General features: G+C 43.3%; 1 protein-coding gene across 2 annotated transcripts in view; it reads left to right on the top strand.

Annotated features, from left to right (window-relative positions):
* COL22A1 (collagen type XXII alpha 1 chain) overlaps window positions 1-18,382 on the top strand; it is a 233,608-nt gene that overhangs the window by 41,241 nt on the left and 173,985 nt on the right. The window lies entirely within an intron of this gene.

Genomic DNA, 18,382 nt, shown 5'->3' with positions numbered 1-18,382 from the left:
TTACTTCTACTCGGATACAGCTGAAAAAAAGGAATCTGTTCCAAACCTGTAGCTTCCTACAGACCACTGGGAACCTTAGCAAGGGGCTCTGAAGGTAGAGATATAATAAAAGGGGATCAATTAAATCTTTTTTACTTGCCTTTCTTATCTCCAGTTTCTTTCTTTCCAGTTTCTTTCATAAAAGTAGCAGCATCATAAAACGTGGGCAGACTTTTACATAAAACAATGAATCTCTGGACTGCCACCACTGTATTGTCCAAAATCTAGTTGAATGATAACATCTCTTCTAGCTTGAAATAGTTTTTCTTGCTTTTCAGTTAAGAAATCTCTCTGAATAATGTTTAATGTGCAGCAAAACTAATTGCAAAGGCAGAGAGAAGATTAGACCCATGACAAATAAAAGTGAGCCCCAGACATTAGGAAGAAACATTGAGACACTCAGGAAAAGTATGGGTCTCAGTGGCAGGAGAAATTACGTCTTATGAAAAAGTAATGTGCCATTTAGAGAACAAAAAGAGGAAAAATATGGTGACTGTGGGAGCCTTTCCTAAATAGGGTAGGAATGAAAGAGAAATACAGAAATAGGAACAGACAAAAGACTGGGACATACTGTCGTGTGCTGAAAGTTATTAGCAGCTTGTGTTTCAACACCGCCTGCAGCCCTCATTGATTTCGCAGGAACTCAGGGTGCTCAGCGCTTTCTGAAATGAGGCTGTGGGGAGCCAAATACTATCCACCTGCAATCACAAGGAGGCTTTCTGTCTGCTCCAGTGGACTCCAAAAGACAGGGTGAAAGAGAGGGCTCGTCCTTGGGGTAGTACTTGGGTGTTTCCTTTCTAATGGACCTGTGAGGAACCCTCAGCAGAAAGAATGACCTCTGGGCAGGTGCTCAGCAGGAAACTAGGGCAAGGCACACAAAAATCTCTAAGGTTTCAGGTTTAGTTAAAGGCTTTTCTGTCCAAGCTAAACAGAGAGGTGAGGAGAAAACCATTGCCAGGTGTCCTTTGAAAAACTAAAGGGCCTATAAAGCTCAGCAGCTGTTGTGTTGTCAGGGCTTTTTTCCTCTTTACTTAACAGCCCTCTAAGCTGACCTTTCATTGAAAGGAGACCACTTATTTAATCTTCTAGGCCTTCTTTTTTGTGCTTTATGTGCCACAGAAGTCTAATGGTATCTCTCGGCACATGGAGCTAGGCAATCACCCACCCTGGTTAGGCGCACCTCTAAGTTAAAGATTTCCTCTGCTCTACTTTGACTTGGGGATGAAGTCCTGTCTAGGATAGGGAAAGCCAGATCTGGAAACGTGCTATGGACACTTAGTCCCAGTTCTGCTAACGGAGCTGTTACAATCTATTGCAAGTGACAGAGAAGTGTGAATGCTCACCAGAGCACGCCAAACCCCATACAATGCGTCAAAGATCCCATCACAGCGTATTATGCTTTCTCCTGAAACCTGGGGTATTTCCTGAACCCCACAACTTCTTATGAAATAAATGTTTCAGTAAACCTCATATAGCAATGCTGAGCTTGGTCTCTAAGGTTTCGGGTGGTTTTTTTTCTTCATTTTCTTTTTTTTTTTTTTTTTTTCTTTTCTCCTGGCTCCATTGTATCGAAGGCTGAAAATCCTGTGGTGGATAGCTGCAATGAGATCTGCAGCAGGTGATGAGGCTGCCTGTGACACTTGGGCTAAAGTTTAGCATAAAAACTCTGACCTGGGTAAATAGCAACTTTCTCATCAAAGAGTTTCACTGGGAAGTTTGTGCCATTTTGCAGGGTTGAATCAAAATCTTCGTATCACCTGAAAGTTCAACTTCTTCTGGAAACCATTTCACTTGCAGAGTTGAACCATGAAAACAAAACCTCGCTCAGACCTGTCACATTAACAACACCTGAAACACCCTGGGCAGGACCACCTATTTTTAGGATCTGGGATGAAACCCCTGTTTCCAGTTCTGAGTTTGGCTGAGCTGTGTTTAGGACACTATGATGTTTATCCTGTGCCCATCACTGAAGCAAATCTTGTCATTTAAATTTATAAGGGCTTATTATGAAGATTTTTAGGTAGGTTTCTGATCCATGGAAAGCTTGTGTGGACTCTCTGCAATAGAGATCTTCACCCAGATGTTACTGGAGTTCAAACTCAAATGAATTAACCATTTCCTTTTTCATCCAGCAGTAATATAAAGTGAAGTGATGAGTACTTTCTTTTTTGGAAAGCTTGTAAAGATCCTTTCTGCTACTGAATTTCATTTCTCATTTTATTTTCAATCTCATTTTATTTTCAAATCAGCTGAACCAACAGAGAAAATAGAATTGCAGTGTACTGGTTTGTTGAGAATATTTCTTCCCCAGTGGTAGAGCCGCAGTGTGGTTTAGCTGGTGGACTATTTTTGTTAGTAAATTGTAGGGTTAGAGTTTCAATCCCATCAAGGTCCCTACAAGTTACACCCAAGGACCAAATTCCTTTTTTTAATTGGTTTATAATATGAAACAAAAGCAGTGAGAGCATTTTGAACATCTAGGGCTTTTTATTAGAGTAGTAATTGGTTTCTTTAAAATGCGAATAAGAGATTGTAACAAGCCTGGTGGTATTGATGTAGTTACAAATGACAGAGAATGGTGTGGAGTTCTGCAAAAATGCCTTTTGGTGCACTCTCCATTTTGGGAACTGTAAGTACTAATGCTGATCAGAAATAGGGAAGGTATCTTTCAGGAAAATTAGCTGGATCAACTGGATACAGTGATTTTTCTCCCTTGCTGTTCCTAAATTGTTGAATGGCAGCCTTGTGTGATGTCAGGTTTCAAAACTCAGTTCATTTCATTACATCTTAATAGGAAAAATTAAGTGTCAGTTTGGCTATAACTTGATCTATATTCTAGGAAATTAAGCAATACATATAAACACACATACATATATATGCATGTAAACTCCAGAAAGTAAAGCTTTCAGCCTGAAGCATCAGTTCTTTTTTTTTTTTTTTTTTTTTTTTTTTACAGTGAGGCAGATAAAAAGCCATAACACGTTAAAATCCTAGTGAAGATGAAATACAGGACATTTTTACTGCAGTGTAACTACACACGATCAACCCAATCCGCTACCTCTGGGCAAGACTTCGTTTAGCTACACTGCAGTCAGAATCACTGTGCTTTTTTCCCCCCAGGGTTTTATAGCAAGATGGATAACATATATTAGTTATCTGCTATAAAAACCTCTCACTTTTGGCAGTGAAGACATAACATCTCTGTGAGAGGCTGCAATACTAATATAACACAAGTAGGATGGCGCAGCAGAATTTTAGTCTCTAGTGCTAATGCTTTTTGGCAAATCACTCTAATTCCTTGAAGGGTGTTTCTGAGTTTAAAACAGATGTTGGATCAGAACTGAGATCCATAAATTGGATTAAACGATACTGTATCTTTACCTTCAGGTGTCTTCAGTGGGATTCATATTTCCTAACTTCAGTGGCCTGAAAGTTATTTGTCTAGACTCTTTTGATAGCCAGTGAAAAGGAGTAGACACCTCCGGAGGGTGATTCATCCTTTTCCAAGAAGACTGTCCCAGACAGGTGGCATGATTCAACTTCGCAGTGCCTATCCCTTTTCATTAACTTCTGAGAGAGCTTAGATAACTCGCTTGTATCCCTCGCGTTGACAGCCAAAAGCAAATGAGTTGAATCTTTTCTGCAGCATTCTGGGAATACAATAACGTTTGGTTCCTTATGCTGGTAAATCTGGCTGGTGGGACCAGCGTTACAAGTGCATATATAAGCTAGCGTGGTTGTATCGTATGCATCACATTTCTTGTCTACCTATCTGAGGCTGTGGTATTTGTGCAGTTGCAGGAGACAACATCAGGTTAGAAAACTATTTTCTAGTACTGCTGTATGTTTTGGGTCAAACATTGTACCACTAAATTGTACTTCGTCCCTCAGTTGTGTGCAGAAAGGACTACACTTGCAAAAAGAATTGTTTCCTCTCCTTTATCTTGGGATCCCTCCTAAGGATTGCGGTAAATTGGCTCTTGAAGTAAAGTGCACTGTGATAGTACCTGGTGCAGTCTCTTGGCTCATTATAACAAGGAAATAATGCTTTAAAAACCAAGTAATGGCTGAAATACAATTAGGAGTAATAGAGAAGGAGACAGCTATTTTAATTAATGTTGTTGAAAGACACCTTCACTGAGGATAGCCTTTTTTTCCCATTAATTGAAGCATGTAGGTTGCGTCCTGAGACAGGCCCACAAATCCACTCTTGTTTAATGATCTTTCAGGTTATCACTGTAATAAAGACAGACACAAAACCAAACTGTTCTCTCTGCTGGGAGCAAAATGGGAAGGGTCCTAGCTCAGACCTGTTCATGTGCTACCAAGTGCATGGTACGGGCCCGTACCAGTCATCTTCCCATCTATGTAAGCTAAGAATCACAGAAGTCATGTGTAGGACCTGGTGAAAAAGCCCAGCTCAAGAGCTGCTGGTGCACCTTGTGGGTTTGGGGCTACGGACTGGAAGACTGGCAAGTGACTTTGAATCATCAGAGTGCCCAAGTATGGTAATTAAAAAGTCTTTGTTCAATTTCTCATCAATGTTCACCTGATCTCATCAATATATATAAATACCTGAAGGAAGGATGCAATGAAGATGGAGCCAGGCTCTTTCCAGTAGTGCCCAGTGCCAGGACAAGAGGCAATGGGCACAAACTGGAGCACAGGAAGTTCCCTCTGGACATCAGGCAGCAATTCTGTTCTCTGCAGGTGCCAGAGCACTGGCACAGGTTGCCCAGAGAGATTGTGGAGTCTTCTCCTTGGAGATCTTCAAGTCCCTTCCCTTCAATGGCTAGATTAAGAACCTTGGATATCCTTTTCCTCTCTCTTTTTTTTTTTTTTTTTCCTTCTTCATTCTTGTATTTTTCATTCCCTATGTATTTTGGCAGTGTCCTGCCCCAGGGACCCTGTCAGAGTACGCACATTGGCATAACCCCCCTGCCCTCGTGCAGCTTGGGGAGAACCTGCAGTCACAACTCACCTGCCAGAGACAAGACCCCCTTCTAGACTCGTGGCCCTATTAGTTCCGAGCTCACTGCTTTAATGAAAAGGTTAACAGAGCATAGAGCCAGAAGGAAGCCGTCATTATCTCAGCAGTATCGCACAGGCCACGAGACTCCCTGAACTGTGAGTATATAACGACCTGTGCAAAAAAAGGCAAAACGTCCTAGAAAATTTACTGTGTTAGTTTACAAATCAATATATTTAGGGAGGTATCTGCTAACTATTCCTCCAAGCTATCGGAGAGATCTGGACTGGAATAGTGAGTCGTGCATGTTGATTTTTAACAGAGCTGTTTGAGGAGACGAGTGTAAAATTCGCAGAGCTACAAATCTTTCGAAAATTCAACATCGTTTCCACTGGCTAGCCCTATTCCTGTTAGCAAGCATAGCAGCTGACGCGTGGCTTGTTTATCTGATAAACTGTTCTTTGACTTCACAGTGGCCTTGATGATATCCTGAAGAATTAATTTCCTTGGGCTAATATTATATTTATGATGTATTTTTCACCAAGGTAAAATTTACATGCTCACAGTTTTATATGCTGTGAGACACTGCATGTTCACACAATGTAGGATGGCACACAGGAACCTCTTTATGGCTGGTTCAGAATCAAGGATTTTTATCACCTATATTTAACAGCTTATCCCAGTGGGTGGGATTTTTTTTTTTTCATTGTAAACCTTTTTGCATATTATTATTTAGCCAAAAATACTGTCCAGGGTACTTGCTGACATGACAAGAATAAGGCACAGGACCACTAAACAAATGCAATTAGTACATGGATTACTACACTCTGCAACCACATTCAGCCCTACAAACTATTTTTGGGATGATTACATACCTCAAGTAATTTGGCTTTGGAGGTGGCTATATTTATTGTCTTAGTGCAGGGGACCTGTAATAAAGAGAAGTCTCAGCTTTTTTCTTTGATTTTCATGGGTTCAAGCCTTGGTCATAAATGTTACACCCTGTTGAAATTTCCAAAACCCATCTCTTGGTTTCAAAGGGATGGAAAAGTTATTTCTTGTTCAGATCGTACCAGAGGTTTTTTCCTTTTTTTAAGTGATCTTAATTCTTAATTTAGATTATTGCTAGTGCAGTAAGATTTATTGTGTGTCTGTCACCTAAAGCCCAGAGTAGTTACACTCATTTGTGTCTATTCTCAGTAATATCTTACTGCAAATTATTTTCCATGAACTACTAATGTAAGAATTTTTTTTTCTATTAAACAAAACCTCAGAGAAAGCATTAGACTCTGATTTGCCACAACATTGCGCAGCTATTTACATCAATCCTGAGTCATTTCTGGTGGATTCAGTGGTTTTCTTACGTTTGCACAGCAGGGCAGTATAGGATCTCAGAGGAAAACCTTAGGTGACCTGATTTACACGCACATCATGCTGGAATTAAGCTGTTTGAACACTGCAGCAGTGGCACACGTCCCCTGGTGTTCCCCAGCAGGTCCTGAGCCTCACCTCGAAGGATCTCTCTGCTGCTGAAGGAGCCACCACATTGCTCTTCATTTCATCCGTGTACATGCAGCCTGCTGTGGGGTTGGGCTTGTATGATATCCTTACCACGCTGGTGACTTTATAGGGTTGTAAAGCACTGATATGCTGTTAGGTGTGGTGCAGCTCCCTTCACTATGGGAAAAAGTGGAGATTTGTGTGAGCGGCTAGGTGCCTAAAGAAGATGCACGGTCTTGGTGTAAGATCTAACTGTTTCCATTCTAAAACACAGCTTGTCCTACTACCAGAGGAGATACGGGAAGCCAATGCAGAAAATCTTTTTAGGAGTTTATTTGTTTGGGTATATGTGGTTGTATTGGGTATGGGGTTTGTGTTCCTACATCTCCCTAGCATGCTCCAGCCCTCAGTGTGGACCTCGCCTGGCTTTGTAACTTTCCAGATGTTGTTTCTGCTCACTTGTCATTTCTTGCTGATAAACAGACATTGTCGGTGTCATGCTAGGACGATGTGAGGTTGGGGCAGTACAGGAGTGGCCCTTGAGGCTGTAATTGTGTAAAGCTGGCCCTTTCATCTTCTGCTCTGTTCTTTTTTTCTTCCCAATAATTGTCTTCCCTTCACCACAAAGCGTACAGGAGAAAAACAGCTTTTCAGGAAAAGTGTTTTCTACCCGTAAATCTGTGCTGCGGTGGGAGGAGAGGGAAAAATGCCAAGAGCAGCAGATAGAAGTGCGGAGTCACAAAGAGTTTGGGTTGTCTGTGGCTCCCCCCCTCCCTTTGTTATGGCATAAGCTTCCAAATCACCTGGTGACAGCAGAAGGCAATGGGATTAGTGCCCCCCTTCACCTGTTTAGCCTAGGGAGCCGCTGCCTGTGATGGGGTGGTTTCAAACTGAGTAGAAGATGAAGTCTAGATCGAGATGTTAAGTGAAGGTGGAGGCTGATCATCGTTTTGTGGGCCTCTTTCTGGCTGATTGCTGATGGGGAATTCCACATCTCCTAAAGGACTCGAGCATATTCCACAATTCTAGCTTGGAATTAGTCTCCTTTGGTTAGCAAGGTCCATCCAGAGCCTTTCTTTTCACTTCATTTCACTCACTTCTTATTATAGCATCTGCTAGGGGATTTTTTTTCTTTAATCTATGTATGTGCATACGTATATATAACTGCATGTGAATCAAGTGATTATCTTTCAGTAAATGTAAATCCAGGGAATGTAAACCACAGGGGTGGCTAAACATGCTATTCATGCTGGGTGGGTCTGTGCTCCCATGGGGGGAGCGGAGAGTCCTAATTTCAGAATAGTACAGACTGAGTTTCCATCGAATAGATGTTTAATTACATGATTTTCGAGGGGACAGTGGAGAACACAGACATATATCTGCAATGTATCTATAACTGTGTAGTCATTTTCTGCTTAAGATTTTTTTTTTTGTTTTACCTTTTTTTTTCTTTTCCCCACATTGTGCATTATTTTCCAAGAATTGGTAGGAACTATAAAAAAGCAGCTGAAGTCAGTAAAGAGAAACCCATCTCGGGTCTGGGGGTCAGTTGTTTTCCTGCTCCTAAGTGGAGCTTTTCATCTCACTCTCGTCTCATCATCACGCTGGATGCCAAGTTTGAGTCTCCCTACGCTTTTAGGTTTGTAGCCAAGGAGGAGCTGTGCTAGAGTGATAGAGTGAAGAAGTGTTAAATGTTATCTTTCACCTAGGAAAATAAAACACAGCGCTTTCTCCCCTGAGATTCTGCCTAGCGTCATTTAACCTTCCTTGCTGGATACACTGCTTCTGCTATGGCAGCTCTTTTCAATGAAAGTGAGGCGTATAGAGATGAAATGCAGCTGCAAGTGTATGCTCTCTTAGTTAAATAATGTACACCACGACAATGTTAATTAAAAAACAATTGCGTTTAGCAGTTAATGTACCTGTCATTAAGGCAAATAGGGTCTGCATGCGCAGCTTTATATTTGCTTGGACAGATACTTTATGATGAAATCTTCTGTTTATTCAGTAACTGTATGAAATATCTTCACAAGAAAGTCCTTGTGCTGCAGACACGAGGTGCTGATACTGCTTCCAGTATAGACCTATTAAAATATTGTCCTGTCCTTAGCTGGTGCTTGCCCAGCCCTCCTTAAAGATCAGCAGAGAAGACATGTCCATAGTCGAGTCTTGTGTCTCTGTTTTGAATATATAGGTCCAAATTCATTCTTGCTCAATAATTATAGCAAGTATTAATCCGCCTCATGATTCAAGACTTGCTTCTGACCAGGGATGAAATTTGCCCTTTACCACCCAGATATTATATTGCCGTTCTCTCTTTATGCTTTTCATATTTATTAAAAGGCCTCTGGAGCCTCTCTGGAGATTCTCAGTTTTATTATATTTAGAGAAACTTGATCTCAGTAACATACTCTGATTAAAAGAATGGATTTTGTGTTTTTCTTATTTTTTTTCCTGGTCTAAGAATGTGATTTAAAATATACTTCCTTTCAAACAAGACTGCCAATCTGATTAATGTATAATTCTTTGCTTTGGGCTGATTCTGAATCTTATCTTTATGTAACTGTTTTATTTGGAGTTTTAAGTGACCTTGTACCAACTTAAAAAATTCATGCCACATTAAAGACCAGTCTTGCTAATGATCTAAATTCCCAAACCACCTGTAGAATGATATATTAGGGGGTATGACCATCAGTGCCCAACAGGCCTTTGAAGAAGTATGGAAAGCCGAAAACAAAGGGACAGTCAGCTATGTTAGAACTTGTTGCACTTATGGGAATTGTGGAGTCAACCGCAACCTCTGCATAACAAACCGGACCACAAACACTTTGAAAAACACTACGGCGCGCTGACTGGCTGAATCCCTTCAGCACGACAGAAGTGGAAACTGAAGGCTGCTTCTCAAGGGGCACAAAAGGTTCTTTTTTCTTTTTTCTTTTTTTTTTCTTTTTAACTCTGAGGATAATTAATCACTGCAACAAGATCACCAGGAGTGTTGGCAGAGTGTGTCCCTTTGGTCTTTTTAAATGCAGGTTGATGCTTTTGTAAGAGGTACGGTCTTGCTCAGCTCATCCTCAAACTGCTGGATTTAACAGAATTTTCTTCTGCGAAAGAAGAGATTCACTCCCGAACTAGCAGATATCTCAGTGGGACATGAGGGGTCTGATGTCCTGTACAAGAAGCTTTGATGCTGGTCATTCTCTGTCGCTGCAAAATCTGTTAATCTGGTAGTGAGAGATGAAAAAACCTCTTTGAGAGATCACCAATACATTGCCTCATGTTTTCCTCCAGACGAAAAGCTACCAGAGCAGCTCTCTGTCAGACTGAGCTTCCAGACCCTGGTGGGAGGGATGTTTAGATCTATAACTGTTTATGTGTTATAAGGTTTTATTTCATTGCAGCAACTTCGCCCTGGCATGAGCGGAAAATGGGAAGAAGGAAAAAGGGGAAAACACGTCCCTGATTAGAAGGCAAACTGTGCTCTAATGGAGATGATTAGAGACAAATTGAAGACTTTGTTTGTACATAAGGCAATAGAGTGCTTTCCTTGTGTGGTGGCCTGGAAGGCTGCCAAGATGTTTCTCAGTAGCTAATCCTGAGTCAGTTAGGGGCACGGAAAACAATGCCACATACCTAACCCTTCCCAGGGAAAGAGGGCATATGCTCGTGCCGGTGATCACCGCAGACAGCGAGGTCTCACTTTCCCACCGGGATTGTTGGCTCCATGTCTGTCCCTCTGACCTGCCTGCTTCCCAGAGAGGCAGCGCTGGAGCAGTTCAGGAGGAACTGGCCTTGGGACTGATCATTGTTAAGACAGACAGTTCTGCTGTGAAACTAATGGTGTGACGGTTAGTGGATGGCTAGGGAAGGACAGGTGAAGTGCATGGCGTCCCTGCCCGTGGCAGCGGGGTTGGACCAGAATCATAGGATCATAGAATCATAGAATGGTTTAGACTGGAAGGGACTTTAAAGCCCATCCAGTTCCACCCCCCTGACATGGGCAGGGACACCTCCCACCAGCCCAGGTTGCCCAAAGCCCCATCCAGCCTGGCCTTGAGCACCTCCAGGGATGGGGCATCCACAGCTTCTCTGGGCAGCCTGGGATAGTGCCTCACCACCCCCTGAGTGAAGAATTTCTTCCTTATATCTAATCAAAATCTCCCTTCTTTTAGTTTAGAATCATTCCCCCTTGTCCTATTACTATCTGCCTTACCAGAGGATCTTTAAAGGCCTCTTCCAACCCAAATCACTATGATTTTATGATTTCATGGATGGGATGGATGAAGTCCGACATCGAAAGGGTTCAGTCTTACTTCTTATATGAAAATTCCCTCTTTCTGTAACTCCATGTATCACATAAAAGCATCTTTGTCCTGCTCAAAGTGCTTCTGTGTAGGCCGTAGTTGGCTGGAGTCACCAACAACTGGAAGGCATTCTGCCTGTCTGTCCTCTTGTCTGACTACACTACCACTAGTAGCTTAAGACAGTGTCCTGGTGAAGCTTAAGCTACCAATAGTAGCTACCACTGGTACTTAAGGACTTAACATGCCCTTGTCTCCTTTGTGCTCCTTCGTAAACAAAGCTGGAGTAACTTCTCCACATCCTTGCTGTTCTGGATAGCTCAGAGTGAGCTCTGCGATTCAGGCCACTGTCAGTAAGACTTCCCCCTCCATGGGTTGCTCTGCTGAGGAGTAGTGATGGAGACCCTGACTCTACACATACATACACACAGTGGGACACGGAGAAACGTGCTGTGTTAACGTAGGTGCTTTTGAGCTGCACCACTACCTGCACAGGGCCTCACCCTGGCACTGTCCCACCACAGGCCCTGGGACACTCCATGGGTCCTCTCAGGAGCAGTTGAGGGAACAGGGGGTGTTCAGTCTGGGGAAGAGGAGGCTCAGGGGAGACCTTATTGCTATCTACAGCTACCTGAAAGGAAGGTGTGGGGAGCTGAAGGTCGGCCTCTTCTCACAGGTAACCAGTGATAGGACTAGAGGGAATGGCCTCAAGTTGTGCCAGGGGAGGTTCGGGTTGGAAACGAGGAGACATTTCTTCTCCGAAAGAGCAGTCAGGCATTGGGACGGGTTGCCCAGGGAGGTGGTGGAGTCACCATCCCTGGGGGTGTTCAAGGAAAGGTTGGACGTGGTGCTTAGGGATGAGGTTTAGTGGGTGACATTCATAGTAGAGTGATGCTTGGACCAGATGATCTTGGAGGTCTTTTCCAACCTTAATGATTCTAGGATTCTGTGGGTTCACTCTGTGCTAATGAGCACTTTCTAAACAATGCCCGGACATGGTTCAGGGGGTAGCAGAGTCCTGGGCCAGGAAACGTTCCCTAATAGGCAGCGGGAATGTGGCATCCTATTTTAGGGTGGATGGGAGTAGAAGAGTTCAGCTCTGCCTTCTCTCCCTCATGGCCACGGACCAAGTTTAGTTTGTATAGAAATATGTAAAAAGCTTTGAGCGCTGTAAAGTGGATTGGATGTTTGTGTGTGGAAGCATTGGGCCATACTACACTATTTTGGGGGTTGGTGGAGTTTCCCTCAGCTTGTCTTGAATGCTTGCATTGTCTTGCCTTTAGCAGCACAGCCATCGAGCCAGTAACTAGTTCATACGCTTATCACATCCTTGATGGTGACTTCTTCTGTGGGGACCTCGGTTTTTGTTCAGTGAACCATGAAGTCTAATCTGATATATTGCTGGGATGAGGAGCCCAGTGAGATACAGAAGCTCATGGCATCTCATGATCAAAGGCAAAAATGTGTTGTATTATATATAATTATATAATAATTACATATATAATTTTATGTAATCACTGTTTATTAAGGCAAAGTTATTTTTGACCTCTCCACAAAAGGCAAGCTGAGGCAAGCTGCCTTTCCATCTCCTCTCCTTGCTCCCCAATAACTCTGTGGGAGCCTCATCTAGATTAATCTCAATTCAGATGAATATCCGCCCAACCTCAAATTGAGGTTTGGGGGTTAGCAGCCATAACAGGACATTTTGCTGTTTCATAGCAGACCTTGGTCATTAGGGATAAGGCTCAGTTTGTGGTGTCCAACGTTGCACGTTTAGCTTTGTTTCACTGCTGTCAGCGACAGACGGGTGGTCAGAAAACAAAACACCCAGCTACATTCTGCGCTCATTTACAGCGATCTAAATCCAGATTAATTTCACTCTAATGAATGAACGACTAAGCAAAAGAGTTGGCCTATCACCACACTTAGCACTAATTAGTATTTTTCTTACCAATGACTGCAGAAAAGCCGATCTGTTTTGTATTCTGAGCTGAAAAATCACCCTCTGGTTTGCAGTAATTTTCATCACCAACATGTATGTCATTCCCCCGGGCTTCCACAGCTGCTTAGAAAATCCTGTGGGGGGGGGACAAAATAATTTAGCCGGGCTGCTGGTGGTGAGGAAGTGTGGAGCAGGGAAAGCTACACATGCGGTCTGCCATGGGGACTTCCTGGAATTCACGCTGGCCTCGGCTTGCTTGCATCTGTTTTTGTGATAGCTGCTTTCCATGCAAATAGACCAGCTTTTGTGAAATGCCACCGTGGACCTGTGTGAGTGGCAGCCGTGCTCTGCAGTCAGGGTAGCTTTGCCTTTGCTGGAGGGGTTGGTACTTGCTTTCGGTTATTCAGAGCCTCAATTAAAGGAGGCGAGCTGCGGTTATTAGTTGTGCTCACTGGGGCAGAGCACAATGATGTCTGCTCGGCGTGCGAGGGAACCCCCTGGCTGCTTCAGACAGCTCGGGCTTCCAAAAGACCCAGGGGAAATAAGGAGGGGAAGAGGACAAAGTGCCAAGCAGGGGCACTTTGGGCTAAACATGCCGCAGGCATCCTACGCTTTGGAGGGGATGCGGGACGATGCGTGGGAATGGTGCCGGTGCCAACAAATCCTGGCAGAGGGGCCTTTGTTCTCCCGTGGTGGTTGCTGAGCTGATGGGGTCCCGTTTCCACCGCCCTGAAGTAGCAGGTGGCAAAGAGCCAACTGGTCCACTATGGGACTTGTGGGGTGTGTTTTGGAGATATTAGGAGGTTTATAAGAAGTGGATTAACTTCCTTAGCTCTCTTTTTCCATCCCCTGCATTCCCCTCACATGTATGTAGCATAATTTTTATAATGAACGTATATTTTCTGCCACTTTATGGTTTTCACCACTCTAGCTAATTACACAGACTATTTATAATCTTATCAGAAAGTGATAAATGAAAAGCTTTAATATGTCTGGTCATAATCCTGTAGCAGACTCCACCACTGTTACTCCCGTGTCCATTCACACGCAGTCCCAGCACAGTATGTGTCCTGCTACGCTTCTGCAAGCTCAAACTTACTCTCGTGAGGTCCTTGTCCAGAAACAATTTCTTCTTCAGGTCAGCACATAAAATCTGCTCACCAAGGCTGTACCTCTGCAAGATAAGTCAGGTAAACATGCGCAAACCTTCACCATATTCAGCTAAGGCTCAAGTCTCTCTTTAAAAGGGGAAGCATCGAGCCTCCACACCCTGTATAAAGCATGGGAAATAACTGCTTAACTGTTACCTAGAGCTCAAAAAAAATTTTTTTTAAACATTGATTGCACAAGTAGTAATTTGCCTCTATCCTAATGCAGAAGGGGGGAGTGTTATCATAGAACCATAGAATCATAAAACAGGTTGAGTTGGAAGGGACCTTAAAGCCCATCCAGTTCCAACCCCCCTGCCATGGGCAGGGACACCTCCCACCAGCCCAGGTTGCCCAAAGCCCCATCCAGCCTGGTCTTGAGCACCTCCAGGGATGGGGCATCCACAGCTTCTCTGGGCAGCCTGTGCCAGGGCCTCACTGAGTGAAGAATTTCCTGCTAACATCTCATCTACATCTCCCCTACATCAACCAAGCAAAAAGTTGTTCTCCGTCTTATTTATAAGCCCCCTTTAATTATTGAAAAGCTGCAATGAGGTCTCCCCGGAGCCTTCTCTTCTCCAGCTGGACAGCCCCAGATCTCTCAGCCTTAATTATAGTAACTGAGATAACTGATATGAAAGAAAAAAGAAAAAAAAAAGTAACATCTGCAAAGTTCTTGGTGCCCATGTGGCTCTTCAGGGATGTGAAAAAGCAAACAAACAAACAAACAAAACAATAATGACAACAATAAAACACTTGGGGAATTAGCGCTTTAAAGTGCATGGTGACTCTGCAAAGACACCTTCTGGAGATGCATTTCAGCACAGACCAGTAGCGCTGCTGAGCTGCTGCTGCAGTTGATGGCAGCAAAGGTGTCCTTCCCTGAGTCTGCAAGAGCTTTGCTAAAGCCATTTACCATCTCAGACTGGAGAGATGGTATTGCAGTATGAGCAATGGTTGAACGTTGTCCTTCAGGACTAATCAGAGGCTCTTGAGCTGAAATGCTGTACTTCTGCCTACAATTTATATTTTATTTCTGATTGAAACATCAGTTTCAATTCTCTCTTTCCTAACTGGCAGCAGATAGAACTATCTGCCTCCTGCACCATATAGCCCTATGTGCATGTGCTTGCGGACATGGCATTGTGTAGGAGGGGAAACTGCTCAGGAATGTTTGGGGAGCTTTTAATTAAGTGCCTGTCATAGGGAAAATGCTAATTCATTAAGACTGGAACTACCTGGGAAAAGCCAAATTAGATAAGTTTTTGGTGATGAAGAGGGATTGGAAAAAAAAAAATTGACGTTATTAAAATGCTTTAACATGTTTTTTCTTTGTTTTTTGTTTTTGTTTTTTTTTTCAGAATGAAAAAGTTCCATTTTTGGTTCAAAATATCCATTACTTAATGCATGAAAAAAATAATACAAAAATCAGTGCAAATCATGTATCCCCTTCAGGCAGACAGCGTACTCAGCTCTCTAGGTGGGAACAGCAGGGATGGGTAGAGTCTCACCGAGCTTGCAGGTCCTCAGGAGGCACCTCTTCCCTCATGCAGTGGTGTACTTCTTGTGACTATGTAGCTGCAACTTTTATAGCCTGAATTCCTCCTGGCATGTCTCTGTGGAGGTTTCGGTTTTCTTGCTGGCCATCTAGCAGAGCAGCACAGTTTGATTCCAAATACACAAATAAGATGACACAGGAGTATTGCACAGTGCGGCAGTCCTGTGTTATGGCACAGGGCATGATAAATGGGAGCTTTTCTCGCACAGATAGGCTCTTGGTGGGGAATGAAGTTCTCAGTTTCCAGAAGTGGCAGGGCTGTAGCTGCTGATTGATACTGATGTGCTTTCTGTCTCTTAAATTGTTTCCGTTTTGTACTCTGGGTTGATTCTCTCCCCCTCCCCTTTCTGCAGTTTTCTTGCTTGAAACATCATTTCAGACCTCTTATATCTCCTTAAGAAAATGAGTGATTGCCATTTCTGAGCGGGGAAAACTTTATAAGAAGGAGAGGAGGGGAAGAATGTTCTTGACCGATGTGTGCACCTGGCTCGAGGAACAGAGATCAGCTAGTGCCTGCTTTGATTTATAGTTCCCAATCACCGCTTTCCAGGTTCCAGTTGTAACTTCCTTTCTGTAGCAGAGAGGAGAGGGGACAGGTATCGTTAAAAACATTTCCCATTTATTTGCTTTTCTTGCAACTGCTTTTAGGCTTGAGGAAAGAGATTCTTTCAAGGTCCTGTGGAAGTGAAGTGCCCAGCTTTCATGCAAGCCTCCTTAGAAAGTATGGACCTGGTGGCATGTGTGAGAATGGGCGGGTGGACAAGGCTGTTTGGATACAGTGAATATTGGACTGGAGTTATCCTTCAAGACATGAGTAAGAAATTTTGGCCTGGCACTTTTTGGTGTGTTTGAGAGCAGTAAAACACAGACAGTCCCTTAATGGTCCTGAATTCAGTAAAGGTGTCAAAAATGATGTCGAGGCCCTGGACCGTGTCCAGAGCAGGGCTACGAAGCTGGTGAAGGGCCTGGAGCACAAGTCCTGTGAGGAGCGGCTGAGGGAACTGGGGGTGTTTGGTCTGGAGAAGAGGAGGCTCAGGGCAGACCTCATTGCTCTCTGCAACTCCCTGAACGGAAGGTGTGGGGAGCTGGGGGTCGGCCTCGTCTCCCAGGTGACTAGTGATAGGACTAGAGGGAATGGCCTCAAGTTGCAGCAGGGAAGGCTTAGGTTGGAAATGAGGAGACATTTCTTCTCCGAAAGAGCAGTCAGGCATCAGGACGGGTTGCCCAGGGAGGTGGTGGAGGCACCGTCCCTGGGGGATGTTCAAGGAAAAAAAAAAAAAAGGCCACCACAGAATTTGCGGCTCCTGGTGTAGGCCGAGCTCAAAATGGCGCACTGGGAATTGCTCGGATGGGTTTCTGTGTGGTCCCATGAGGCTCATATTTCCCTGCTGTTAAAAACGCTGAAAGCTGGGCTGCAGCAGAGCCCTGGAGAAATGGGAAAGTGACGCCTGAGCAATATATTTTTGGCTGAAATGTGTGTGAATAGCAAGCTGGAGCCAGGGGTATTGCTAGGGAGGATGGAGGGAGCCTATGTGGCTGGAGCCATGGCATTCACCAGGTGCACCCAGCCCCTTCTGCCAGGATGCTAATTTATCCTGGCTTCTTCTGAGAGGAAACTAAAGTCACTTATTTATCTTCAGAAACCCTTTATTTTGCAAAGGTGGTGTTACAATTCCTTACAAAACAAAAACAAACTCTTAACCAGAGTCAAGCCTTGTATTTATACGGAAATTTCCTGGCTTTGCTCTTGTGATATAATTAAATTGCTGAAGGTTTGAGTCCCAAAGCCACCGTTACAGTATACCAAAAAATACCCACGTGGAAGATGATACTGTTCAATCTGCAGTTGTATAATTACACCAGAAGAGTAACGCCGGTCAGAGTCCCTTTAAAACATGTCCTTGAGCTATATATCTCTCTTGAAAGTTATTTGAGTACAGCTAGTGTATATTTATTGATTGGCTGTAACGGCACCAGCTTTGAAACAAGTTGCTCCTAATTAATTCAGTTTTGGAATTACTTTGAAGGAACAGAATGCCACACTTGGATTTCTTATTATTGGGAAGCCTTTTTTTTTTTTTTTTTTGTAAAAGTTTAACAAATAAACTAAACTTTTCAGTCTTTTCAGGATTTGCTTTCATAATGTCAATTATAAACCCTAACTTGGGGCCTCACCATTTTGCCAGTGCTTTCCTTAGGAGCCTCTGTACTTTTTGTCTCTTTGCTAAGGCACACGTGAGGGTAATGCACCGGTGGGCTTGGACCTCCTTCTGCAGATCTGTGGCTGTACCGCTCCACTGGGCTCATTTAGGAAATGTGCCTTTCATGAGTACTGAGTGCAAGTGAGATGGATGGGGTTTTATAGCAGAAATATTGTAATGTTCCTGTTCAGTGAGACCCAGCGCATCCAAGCTTTGCACTGAATTTGTTTTTAATCTCAGTTGTTTCAATTACAGGGCTAACACAGAATCGCTACTTTTAAAACCAAATGAAACAAAAAACACCTTCTCTGTCCTGTCAAAAGCATTTTACAACATTTGAGCCCATCTCCCTGTTGTGAGATTTGCTCCTGGCAAAATTTTGTTTCCATATTACTTGTTTAATAGTGCAGGAAGAAAGATAAGAGAGATCCATTCCTCATAGCGGAGATTCTTCTCCTCCTGATTCTACAATCGACACTTGCACATGTAGTATTGATCCTTTTAAGTTTTAAAACAAATACAAAGCACAGATATTTCAGTTCAGCTCTTCTTATGGACCACAGAAGTCAAATTTGTTCATTACACTGAAGGATATTTGAATTAAGCTATATTGGGGTGGGAAGCATTTAAGAAACAGCTAAGGATGCTCTAGTAGTTGTCTAGCTCTTCTGCTGCTAAAACACTGCTGTAGCAGAGCTGTGGTGTTTGGTAGGGCATATTTAAG

The sequence above is a fragment of the Anser cygnoides genome, chromosome 2 (assembly GCF_040182565.1).
Source record: "Anser cygnoides isolate HZ-2024a breed goose chromosome 2, Taihu_goose_T2T_genome, whole genome shotgun sequence".
NCBI classification, from domain to species: Eukaryota; Metazoa; Chordata; class Aves; order Anseriformes; family Anatidae; genus Anser; species Anser cygnoides.
This window is presented reverse-complemented; position numbering and strand designations above follow the sequence as displayed.